The following is a 12,996-nucleotide window of genomic DNA, read 5'->3' as shown; positions in this document are numbered from 1 at the left end:
TGTCTAATATATTGGAAGTGGGATGGTTGTCCAATTGCAATATATTCTGATGGTGTCAAATATATTGGAAGTGGGATGGTTGTCCAATTCCCATACATCCTGATGGTGTCAAATATATTGGAAGAGGGATGGTTGTCCAATTGCAATATATTCTGATGGTGTCAAATATATTGGAAGTGGGATGGTTGTCCTGATGGTGTCTAATATATTGGAAGTGGGATGGTTGTCCAATTGCAATATATTCTGATGGTGTCAAATATATTGGAAGTGGGATGGTTGTCCAATTCCCATACATCCTGATGGTGTCAAATATATTGTAAGTGGGATAGTTGTCCAATTCCCATACATCCTGATGGTGTCAAATATATTGGAAGAGGGATGGTTGTCCAATTGCAATATATTCTGATGGTGTCAAATATATTGGAAGTGGGATGGTTGTCCTGATGGTGTCTAATATATTGGAAGTGGGATGGTTGTCCAATTGCAATATATTCTGATGGTGTCAAATATATTGGAAGTGGGATGGTTGTCCAATTCCCATACATCCTGATGGTGTCAAATATATTGGAAGAGGGATGGTTGTCCAATTGCAATATATTCTGATGGTGTCAAATATATTGGAAGTGGGATGGTTGTCCTGATGGTGTCTAATATATTGGAAGTGGGATGGTTGTCCAATTGCAATATATTCTGATGGTGTCAAATATATTGGAAGTGGGATGGTTGTCCAATTCCCATACATCCTGATGGTGTCAAATATATTGTAAGTGGGATAGTTGTCCAATTCCCCTATATCCTGATGGTGTCAAATATATTGGAAATGAGATGGTTGTCCAATTACCATACATCCTTATGGCTTCAAATATATTGTAAGTGGGATGCTTGTTCAATTACCATATATATTGTGTCAAATATGTTCAAAGTGGGATGGTGTCCCATCACTACATATTGTCATCAGAGCACGTTTTAGGAAAACATAATTGTAATGTCTAAAAATACATTTAGCCATATATCCCATGACTCCCTGATCTCATATCTGTCTTTGGAGTTGTAAAATTCTACTGTCCAAAATCCATATATTTTTTTTGACTTGAATATATTGGAAGTAGGATTATCAGATCTCAGCTTCAGAACAACATAAGAGGTTTTTACAAACGGGTCTATCTTTGTCTGGGTCTATCTTACTCAGCGTGTGAGTTTGGAGAAGATTGGAGAGAATAAATATTTTCACTCAAAAAAACTAAAAGGGGTCCCCCTATGAGTTGTTTTTAAGTGAAAAAATTTATGTCCTCCAATCATCTCCAAACTCACACCCTGAGTTGATGACACTCAGACTTAGACGAAACTGGTCTTACTTTGAAGATATTTCACTCCTAAGCCAAGATCTGATAATCCAACTTCCAATATATTCCAGTCAAAAAAATATATGGGTTTTTGACAGTAGAATTTTACACTTCTAATTACAGAAAAAGGATCAGAGGGACTTGGGCTGTATGGAAACATGTATTTTTTTTAACTATATAAAATGTTTTCCCAAAATGTATAAGTCTTTACTTTAACCATCCCAATTGCAATATATTTGACACAAGTGTTATATATTATATTTAAGCAGTACATTTCTTCGTAGATGTCTTTCAGTAACTGTAAAACATTTATTTTAATTATTTGTAATTTGCTAAGACACATGGAAGACCTTTACATCCCGAGGTAGTGATAGCTTACAACCTGGTCTCACACCTACTTGTGATATAGTCACATATATAGGAGACTGCAATTCATGCTGAAAATATGCGATATGTCACGAATTGCAGATTACTATATCACGAGTAGGTGTGAGACCGGGCTGTAGCTTAACATTACTGGCTGATGTAACTTTGCTAACTGACAAAGCGACACATTTATGTTATGATTAAAACCAATATTTAACAAAAAATATATTCATTAAACACATGAAAAGTGTTGTATTCTAATCAAATGATATTTAAACTCCCGCACGAGTTATGCACAGGGGCCGTGTCTTCATTAATTCAGACTTATTATCCTGGATTTAAGTCCTTTATAGAGTATTTAGTTATTTTTTATAACGTCTCTTCCTTACACATGTAAACAATCGTACACACACAAAAATGCGTGTATTTGTATAACTAAAAATGTGAGTCTGTAAACAAGTTTTAGTCCCCACACCGAGATTATATCCATCTACACACAGACAAAGAGAGAGTCCACCAGTTTCGCTACACTACACTTTGTTTGGGTTTTTATGTACTGTTTCTAATTCTATATTTTTGTTGTGATATCAGTTATAATTGAATATGTATTTTGTCTCGTTCACCAGTGATATTTTTCAGTTACTGTAGTTAAAACAGCATTTAACTAATCCATACGGGCCTACTTACATATTCATGATTGGATTTACATCACACACTGTAGCTGACACGAAACATAAATCCTTTGTGAACGTAGTCCCTACGTTTCATCTGAATTATTCATAACATAGTGAGCGAAGCACTGACCTATGGCTACGTTGAGCCCTACGTGAGCAGTGTGAAGACAGCAATATTAGTAAGCTGATCCCCATAGCAACTGGAAGTTAATTTTTCACAATAAAAAACCTCTGGTGTTTAGTACCTTAAAATTTGTAAACATGCATATTATTATATAACTTCATTCATAACATGCTCTAAAGCTTTTCATAATTGTATATCAAACAAACATCACTATTCTCTCACACTATGTGTGTGACACATACTGAGATTTGACATTGATAAATTATGTGCATTCTTTTAATAGCATACTGCTAAACAATACAGTGTCAATACAAACCCATGGTGAAATTAACTTTCCAGATCCTCCTCTTTCTGTAAACGTATTGTATGTTTAACGATACATTAAGTTACTCATGTTTTATTTAATTATGTGTATCTACTTCTATATATAAATTAAGAGAGGATAAATCTCCTTCAAAATGAAATTGAACAAAAAATTCTGAATTAAAAAAGGGCTTTTTCAGCAGTTCAGTGGTGGTTGAAGTGAGGGGTTTATATATATATATATATATATATATATATATATATGTGTGTGTGTGTGTGTGTGTGTGTGTGTGTGTGCTTTTAAACGTATTTATATATGTATAATGTTAATACAAAATCTCATAAAAAACATGGTCAAATCCAATACGCTTAGAGACCAACGACATTCCTTACACCTGGACCCCCATGACTACTGACGAAGAACACTCAGAAAAGTGACACTGAGCCTGCTGTGGGCCAACGCTGTTTTCTGACTGTGACTCTGAGCCGAGTGTAGTCAATTCACAAAAAACATTATAAGAACGCAGTACCAAAGCATGGCTCAATTTTGCATGTAGGTATTTGAGTATACACTAAGTAGGCTACAAGCTTATTGTTTTTATAATACACTTTATAAACTTGAATTCCTCTGTTTTTTTTTCATTTGTTTTAAATTATGCTCTAAACGTGTTGGATTCTCCGTGTTGACACGTAGCGTATAATTTCGTGTTAACACGTTAAGGTATTGACGCGTTATGAACGTGTTAACACGTTAAGTTTGTGTATTTCGTGAATCATGATGCTTTACTGCCACCAACTGGTGTATGGCGTTATTGCTGAAACAACATAAAGCCTTAACTTACCAAATAACGGAAACAATTCCAGTGTTTAATGTTCTGAACAATGTTTATGAGATTTTGTATAAACATTATACAAACATAATATTTATATAAACATAAATACGTTTAAAAGCGCACACACACATATATATATATATACCCCTCACTTCAACCACCACTGAATTTACTGCTGAAAAAAGCCCTTTTTTAATTCAGATTTTTTTGTTCAATATAATTTTGAAGGAGATTTATCCTATCTTAACATATATAAGTATGTGGCCACAAATGGGTCCACAATTCCATTTAGACCTAACAGGTGGTGGTGGGGTCTTAGTTCCGAAAAGCCATTTAGTGGACAAAATAGCAGTTGCTTACCTCTTCGTAGTACCACACCATCCCAATCCACATATATGATACGCCGCTTGGTGGACCTTATCGGCCTAGCGCGCGGCGCCCCCTAGACGATTTACTTTGCAGAGCCCGGGGTCGGGTCCTGGGCACACGTGGTGAGAGCTAAAAATCCTCAAAGTTTGGGCCTTTTACCCGCACTTTTGCATCAATCCAGCAGGTGGCTCCCGGAACGTCCCGATTCCAATATATTCCATTACAGGCGTATATATTTATCATTCGTTGAAGTGTTTTGTAATGTTTTTAATACTTTTAACATGCCCAACATCCATAGACATTAACATTTTTAAAGTGTTGGCTACTTTGATAAGGCAACACAAACGTCCTTTCACAAAGTTTCCAACTATCTTTGATATATTTATAATGCCAGTAAACCGACAAACACGTAACCACAGTGAGCCAGCCTGTCCTTCTGAAACTCTTGTCCGAACGCCTTACTTTCAAATTTTCAAGTTAGCTAACGTTACTGCTGCATTACTTAAGGTGGAAGCGAAAAATTTAAAAGCTTCTGAGCGAACACCAGTCAGAATGTCAACACTAGAACTATCAGGATTTTCATATACCCCCTTTTTCTACCAGAGGCTGCCAAATGGCAGTGCTGGGGTAATTTGCAACCCATTAGGCCACCTTTTGTTATGTACATTAAGCCACTACTAGGTGCTAAAACGGGGGGATGGGTGATAGTGTGAACTGTGTTGACTGACAAAGCTCTGAGAGTCACAGCAGGCACAGACTTTCAGGAGTTTAGTTTAGGGCAACAGTCTCAACAAATAAAAAATATTTTGGTACTTTGGCAGTTTTCTCAGCTGCTGATAATTATTATTATAATCTTTCAAAAATATAATGAAATAATACTTGTTTATTTAGAATACACACAATAAAGAATTATTTAAGCTTTTTAGTTTATATTTGTTGATCTAATGCAGTATTATTTTATGTGAAACCTACAAAAACCTTGAGAAATATAAATAAAAAAATCAGTTAAGTAAAAATTGCTCAAAAATAGTATTTAAGTTTAATTTGAGTCATATTTACTTGTCAAGAAAAACACTTTGCCAATGGGGTGAGATATTTTGACTTAAAACAAGAAAAAATGTCCTGATAATATTCTTTTACTTGGGTTTTTAAATGTTTAAGTAAAAATGTCCTTTTTACAAGTAGCTGAGGGTTGTTTTTTGTATAAATTTATGTAAAAATATCTTTACCTATTGGCAGTTTTTCAAAAGACAAAAACTACTTAAAATAAGGTTACAACATATCAGAGCTATTTTGACTAATCAATATGCCACTTTTTGCACTGTGAAAACAATCCTACATTAGTACAAAGGAGGCAGTTTTTCAAAAGGCAAATTTACTTAAAATCTGAACTTTAGCTATTTTGACAAATCATCAGTGAGAAAACAATCCAAAATTAGTACAAAGGAGGCAGACTTGAGGTGTTTTGGAATTATAGTTCAAATAATGTCTTTGTGTGAGTTTTAGAGAAAGATGACTGCAGACACTGGAAAACTTGTTAATAAAGTGCATAAACTTTATATAATAAACTGCACCAAAGTAAATAGCCTATCTGGCTACATGCTGAGTGAAATAAAATAGAATAAACCTTTCTCACTATAGTACAATATTACAAATATACACGATGGAGGTAACTGAGATGGGTGTGTCAGTGTCAGTCAGGGTGTGTATTCCCTGCCACATACGCCGAGGGTCAGAGGAGGTAAAGTGCTCCTCAATCCAGAGTTTGTAGCAGTGCTTGGCTATAGCTATTAGTCTCTTCATATTGCCAGGAACTCCAGTGGGCGGTACAAAGGACGCTCGTACCCTGAGCGCTTCTATGCTGAGGGATGCCATGGTAAGAAATCTCAGACCACCAGTCTTGTTTTTTGCCCTTCTTTTGTACGCATTAGGTTTTTCCATTTATGTGCATCTGCTTTTGTTTTTTTTGTGAATCAGGACCGGCGTTTGTAGCAGTGCTTGGCTATAGCTATTCCTCTCCTCAGGTTAGCTCTGACCAAGCTGTATGCTTCCCTGCATCCTGATCTGAAGGCAGCATCTCTGGCTTTGAGCAGAGTGCGAACCTCTCTGTTCATCCAGGGCTTCTGATTAGGGAATGTTAATTATTATGGCAAACTTAAAATTAATGATTAAGTATCACCAGGAAGAAAGATCGACGCTCAAAGAATTCTTTGAGGAGAAGAGAGGAATAAGACAGACAGTCAAAGATTCTCTCTTATCTCTTGAATTTATTGAACAAATCCAAGCCATATATAGGACCCCAGTCACGTACACCATTATTAGATCATGTCTCGTTCCATCAACCCAAACATTCCCTTATTGGTGCCTCGTCATCTCCCTTTTATCTCCGTCCTCTTCGTATTGCCAGGAACTCCAGTGGGCGGTACAAGGACACTTGTACAAGCGCTTCTATGCTAAGGAATGTCATGTTAAGAAATCTTGGACCCTCGTCAACGTCAGAGAGGATCCCAGGCATGTCGCACCCCTTCTGCATAGGAGGTTATTTCGGGCGGGCCGAGCACAACGTGGGCATGGGCGTTTCCATCAGAGCGGTGACTCTGAAATCTCTTCTGGTAAGATTTCCTAAATTTTCTATGTTTGTTTGCTGGTTATAGCTGTTGTGATTTTGGAAGAGACACACTGCAAAAAGTACAATCTTGAAGTTAAAATTGCTCAAGAATATTATTCTATTTTAATTTGAGTAATTTTGACTTGTATTTTGACTTAAAACAAGACAAAATGTCCTGATACGATTCTTTTACTTTGGGTTTTAAAAAGTTTAAGTAAAAATGTCTTTTTTTACAACTAGCTGAGGGTTGTTTTTTTGTATAAATTTATTAAAAAATATCTTTACCTATTGGCAGTTTTTCAAAAGACAAAAACTACTTAAAATAAGGTTACAAAATATCAGAGCTATTTTGACTAATCAATATGCCACTTTTTGCACTGTGAAAACAATCCTACATTAGCACAAAGGAGGCATACTTCAGATGTTTTGGAATTATAATTCAAATACCATGTTTGTGTCAATTTCACATTATTTGAACCTTTCACTAATCAATTCTCAAACATATGGTCCTGTAGATGAGGAGACTTCACCACCTCCAGGAAAGAGAGGTCGCATGGAGACACACGGGTGGCTGACAGAGACGGCAAAAGATGGCACAGTGTGGCATGAAGCACATAGTTTATATTTCTGTAAAGTTTACATTTCTATTCATGAATACTTTTGTTAACATATTGTTGCATGCTTATTTAATCTTTCATTACTTCCTTTATTACTATTTCATTGTACAGGGAAACCAAGCAAAATGTTTCTTTCCTGTTCATATACCAATAAAACTACCTTGAATCTAAATGTCTGGTAATGTTGACTTTTTTTGTGGGTGGGGGTTCACCAACTTGCTGCAGAGAAGAGTGTGGAGTGCAGTAGAGTGTCTCCTTTCAAATGTAAAGGCCTCATTTACATAACACTGGAGGTGAGAAGAGCTGTTCACACCTGCCAAATGGCAGTTCTTTGGGATTTAAAGGTATAATTGCCAAATGGCAGCGGTTTGGTAGTTCTAGTGTTAAACAATACACCTGCATATAGTCAGCACAAAAAGATTGCTCACACATTAAAATCATGCCCAAGATAATGGAACAATGACGTTCAGAAGTAAGTTATAATCCAGCGTCAGGTAATTTAATGTGGAAGCGAAGAGTTGCAATACAACATTGAGCTTCTGGGCAACCTCAATGTTAAGAAATTAAAATTATACAAGCACATACAGGTGCTGGTCATAAAATTTGAATGTATGCAAGACATGGGTGTCAGCTGTCATGTTCCTTATGCCAAGCCACTCTTGAACAAGAGACAGCGTCAGGAAAAAGGACTGGACTGCTCCTGAGTGGTCCAAAGTTATGTTCCCTGATTAAAATAAATTAGATGAGATTAGATTCAACTTTATTGTCATTGTGCAGAGTACAAGTACAGGGCCAATGGAATGTAGTTAGCATCTAACCAGAAGTGCAATATATAACATTATTTACATAATTTACATAAAGTGCAGTAGTGATATGACATTGTGATTATGGAAGTTAAAGTAACCATATATACATATTGAAATATAAAATATGTAAGCAAAGTAACATTGTGTAGGTGATGCATTATGTACTGAAGGATGAATGAAATACAGCTTTACAGAAGGTGCAGTGAAATGATTGTGCAAGATTTATTTAAAGTGCCTGAATAGTGTTCATCCGGATAACAGCCTCGGGAAAAAAAAACTTTTACGAAACCTGTTAGTGCGGGAAAAGAGGCTCCTGTAACGTCTGCCAGATGGTAAAAGGCTGAAAAGTCCATGATTTGGGTGTGTGACGTCCTTGACGATATTTCTTGCCCTGCCCAGGCAGCGTTTATGGTAGATGTCCTCGAAGGAACTTGAAACTGGACACCTGATCCACTGCAGTTCCGTTGATGTGAATGGGGGCGTGAGCTTGGTTCCTAGTCCGTCTGAGGTCCATGATGATCTCCTTTGTTTTGAGCGTGTTTAGTACCAGGTTATTCTTTTGGCACCACAAGGACAGATGCTGTACTTCATCCCGGTAGGGCGTTTCATTATTGTCTGTAATCAAGCCTATCACCATGGTGTCATCTGCGAATTTGACTACGGTGTTTGAACCATAGGCAGGTACACAGTCATGGGTGAAGAGAGAGTACAGAATCGGGCTAAGAACACAACCTTGTGAAACGCCAGTGTTCAAGGTGATGGTTGATGAATGAAGGTTGCCTAATCTAACAGATTGGGGTCTGTTAGACAGGAAGTCTAAAATCCAGTGGCAGAGTGATGTGCTGATACCCAGAGGGTGGAGTTTGGATATCAGCATAGGCGGAATCACTGTGTTGAATGCAGAACTAAAATCGAGGAACAGCATTCTCACCTATGAGTTTTGACAGTCCAGGTGGGTTAGTGCAGTGCTGTTGAGATAGCGTCCTCTGTGGATCTGTTGCTATGATAAGCAAACTGGTGTGGGTCCAGCGTAGCAGGCAGGCAGGATTTCAAGTGAGAAAGAACTAGTCTTTTAAAGCACTTGGAAATTATTGGGGTGAGTGCTACAGGTCAAAATTCATTAAAGTCTGAAGCAGTAGAATGCTTAGGCACAGGCACAAGGATGGCTGATTTAAAGATAGAAGGTACAGCTGCCTGGGCAAGCGAAACATTAAAGATGTGAGCAAAGACACCCGCAAGTTCCACAGCACAAGCTCTTAGCACACGGCCAGGTACACCACCAGGGCCAGTTGCCTTCCGTGCATTCACTCTGCTCAGCATGCGACTGACGTCCGAATTGGAAAGTACAAGTGGGTTGTTGTCGGTGGAGGATCGTTTATTGAAGATATCAATATCATCTGGTCGAAACGAGCGTAGAAGTTGTTCAGCTCATCAGGGAGTGAAGCACTGTTGGTAGATGGAACAAAGCTAGTTGGTTTATAGTCAGTCAGGGTGTGTATTCCCTGCCACATACGCCGAGGGTCAGAGGAGGTAAAGTGCTCCTCAATCCAGAGTTTGTAGCAGTGCTTGGCTATAGCTGTTAGTCTCTTCATATTGCCAGGAACTCCAGTGGGCGGTACAAAGGACGCTTGTACCCTGAGCGCTTCTATGCTGAGGGATGCCATGCCAAGAAATCTCGGACCACCAGTCTTGTTTTTTGCCCTTCTTTTGTATGCATTAGGTTTCTCCATTTATGTGCATCTGCTTTTCTTTTTTCTGTAAATCAGGACCGGCGTTTGTAGCAGTGCTTGGCTATAGCTATTCCTCTCCTCAGGTTAGCTCTGGCCAAGCTGTATGCTTCCCGGCGTCCTGATCTGAAGGCAGCATCTCTGGCTTTGAGCAATGTGCGAACCTCTCTGTTTATCCAGGGCATTTGAATAGGGAATGTTAATTGTTATGGCAAACTTAAATTTAATGATTAAGTATCACCAGGAAGAAAGATCGATGCTCAAAGAATTCTTTGAGGAGAAGACAGGAATAAGACAGACAGTCAAAGTCAGTCCACACAGTTGTTGATGTGTTTCAGGACAGAGTTAGTGTAGGTGTCCAAGTGGATGTGTGAGCCTGTGGAGGCTCGGGCAGCATACTCACTCCAGTCGGTGTGCTGGAACTGTTGCTGAAGGAAGGAGTCAGCCCCATCCATCCAGAACTTTACAGTTCTGGTTGAAGGCTTAATCCTCTGCATGACTGGAGTGTATTTGGGAAGCAGGAACAAAGAAAGATGATCGGAAAGTCCAAGATGGGGGAGGGGTGTTGTTTTGAAGCTGGTTAAAGTCGAACCGATGCTGAATCCGGTGTTTGTGCAGTGAATGTTAATTTCAAAAAGTGTCTGTCTGTCGTAACTGTAGTTCGCAAGAGTTATTTGCGCAAGAAAACTGGAGATAGCTAAGTACAGAAGTATAACATCACTAAAACCGGTAAGACGCTGAGCCTCGCAGTGTGATCGCGATGCCATCTTGGTCCTGGGAGACCAAGGACCATTTCCTATGGATATCAAGGTCCCAGAATCTGGAGGAAGAGAGGAGAGGCACGGAATCCACATTGCTCGAGGTACCCTGTAAAGTTTCCACAGTAAGTGGCGGTTTGGGGTCCCATGTCATCTGCTGGTGTGGGTCCACTGTATTTTCTGAGGTCCAAGGTCAACGCAGCCGCCTACCAGGGAGATTTAGATTACTTTATGCTTCCTTATGCTTCCAAGCGGGGTGGGTTAGTGCAGTGTGTAGTGCTGTTGAGAGCGAAGACACCCGCAAGTTCCACAGCACAAGCTCTTAGTACACGGCCAGGTACACCACCAGGGCCAGCTGCCTTCCGTGCATTCACTCTGCTCAGCATGCGACTGACGTCCGAAGTGGAAAGTACAAGTGGGTTGTCGTCGGTGGAGGATCGTTTATTGAAGAAATCAATATCATCTGGTCGAAACGAGTGTAAAAGTTGTTCAGCTCATCAGGGAGTGAAGCACTGTTGGTAGATGGAACAAAGCTTGTTGGTTTATAGTCAGTCAGGGCGTGTATTCCCTGCCACATATGCCGAGGGTCAGAGGAGGTAAAGTGCTCCTCAATCCGGCGTTTGTAGCAGTGCTTGGCTATAGCTATTAGTCTCTTCATATTGCCAGGAACTCCAGTGGGCGGTACAAAGGACGCTCGTACCCTGAGCGCTTCTATGCTGAGGGATGCCATGGTAAGAAATCTCAGACCACCAATCTTGTTTTTTGCCCTTCTTTTGTACGCATTAGGTTTTTCCATTTATGTGCATCTGCTTTTGTTTTTTTTTGTGAACCAGGACCGGCGTTTGTAGCAGTGCTTGGCTATAGCTATTCCTCTCCTCAGGTTAGCTCTGACCAAGCTGTATGCTTCCCGGCGTCCTGATCTGAAGGCAGCATCTCTGGCTTTGAGCAGAGTGCGAACTTGTCTGTTCATCCAGGGCTTCTGATTAGGGAATGTTAATTATTATGGCAAACTTAAAATTAATGATTAAGTATCACCAGGAAGGAAGATCGACGCTCAAAGAATTCTTTGAGGAGAAGAGAGGAATAAGACAGACAGTCAAAGATTGCGTGAATCCGGTATTTGTGCAGTGAATGTTAATTTCCAAAAGTGTCTGTCTCTCGTAGCTGTAGTTCGCAAGAGTTATTTGTGCAAGAAAACTGGAGATAGCTAAGTACAGAAGTATAACATCACTAAAACTGGTAAGATGCTGAGCCTCGCAGTGTGATCGCGATGCCATCTTGGTCCTGGAAGACCAAGGACCATTTCCTATAGAAATCAAGGTCCCAGAATCTGGAGGAAGAGAGGAGAGGCACGGAATCCACATTGTTCGAGGTACCCTGTAAAGTTTCCACAGTCAGTGGCGGTTTGGTGTCCCATGTCATCTGCTGGTGTGGGTCCACTTTATGTTCTGAGGTCCAAGGTCAACGCAGCCGCCTACCAGGGAGATTTAGATTACTTTATGCTTCCTTATGCTTCCAAGCGAGGTGGGTTAGTGCAGTGTGTAGTGCTGTTGAGATAGCGTCCTCGGTGGATCTGTTGCTACGATAAGCATAGTGGTGTGGGTCCAGCCTAGCAGGCAGGCAGGCAGGATTTCAAGTGAGAAAGAATTAGTCTTTTAAAGCACTTGGAAATTATTGGGGTGAGTGCTACAGGTCAAAAGTCATTAAAGTCTGAAGCAGTAGAATGCTTAGGCACAGGCACAACGATGGCTGATTTAAAGATAGATGGTACAGCTGCCTGAGCAAGCGAAACATTAAAGATGTGAGTGAAGACACCCGCAAGTTCCATAGCAAAGCTCTTAGCACAATTTACAATTTACAAAGCTCTTAGCAAAAACTAATTTACAAAGCTCTTAGCACACGGCCAGGTACACCATCAGGGCCAGCTGCCTTCCGTGCATTCACTCTGCTCAGCATGCGACTGACGTCCGAAGTGGAAAGTACAAGCTGCACAAATCAGTCAGAGAGAGCGGGCAGCACGCACAAAACACTCAGAGAGAGCGCGCAGTTTGCACAAAACACTCAGAGAGCACGCAGTTTGCACAAAACACTCAGAGAGAGCGCGCAGATTGCACAAAACACTCAGCGAGAGCGCGCAGCATGCACAAAACCCTCAGCCAGAGCGCGCAGCATGCACAAAACCCTCAGCGAGAGCGCGCAGCACGCACAAAACCCTCAGCGAGAGCGCGCAGTTTGCACAAAACACACAGAGAGATCGCAAAGCTCACAAAAAAAACTAAAGAGAGATCGCGCAGTTTGCACAAAACACTCAGAGAGAGCGCAAAGCTCGCAAAAAAAAAACCTGAGAGAGCGTGCAGCGCGCACAAAACATTCAGCGAGAGCGCGCAGTTTGCACAAAACATTCAGCGAGAGCGCGCAGTTTGCACAAAACACACAGAGAGAGCGCGCAGCACGCACAAAACCCTCAG

Source organism: Hoplias malabaricus, chromosome 16 (assembly GCF_029633855.1).
Source record: "Hoplias malabaricus isolate fHopMal1 chromosome 16, fHopMal1.hap1, whole genome shotgun sequence".
NCBI lineage: Eukaryota > Metazoa > Chordata > Actinopteri > Characiformes > Erythrinidae > Hoplias > Hoplias malabaricus.
The sequence above is the reverse complement of the archived record's forward strand: the minus strand, read 5'-3'. Positions refer to the sequence as shown.